Consider the following 375-nt stretch of genomic DNA (forward strand, 5'->3'; position numbering starts at 1 on the left):
TCAGCTTTAATTGAGTTTATTGGTACATTTTAGGGATACAGTACAGTTACATTCATTGTCCCCCAGCTTTCCAGGACATAACCACTACTGTTCTGGAAGAAGGGAACTCTAACTTCCCACGCTTCATCCCAGGGACAGCACACCTGCTCCAGGTTCTTAGGGAGAAAATACCGTAGCTTCCTTGTCCCCTGACAAGCGCTACTCTGTAGGTGTGCTAGATGGGTCCCTCCCAGCAAGGGCAGAGAGCCAAAGATGCCCCTGGGGCAGAGTAGACTTGACACGGGGCGGGGTTCCGCCTTCCCTGCCCCAGCTTCCTCAGCCGAGCGGGTGAGCGGGCGCCTCGCGGAGGTAGTTACCTGGCACGGGGCGGGGCGG

The sequence above is a fragment of the Fukomys damarensis genome, unplaced genomic scaffold (assembly GCF_012274545.1).
Source record: "Fukomys damarensis isolate Sample0158 unplaced genomic scaffold, DMR_v1.0_HiC HiC_scaffold_39, whole genome shotgun sequence".
In the NCBI taxonomy this organism is placed as follows: domain Eukaryota; kingdom Metazoa; phylum Chordata; class Mammalia; order Rodentia; family Bathyergidae; genus Fukomys; species Fukomys damarensis.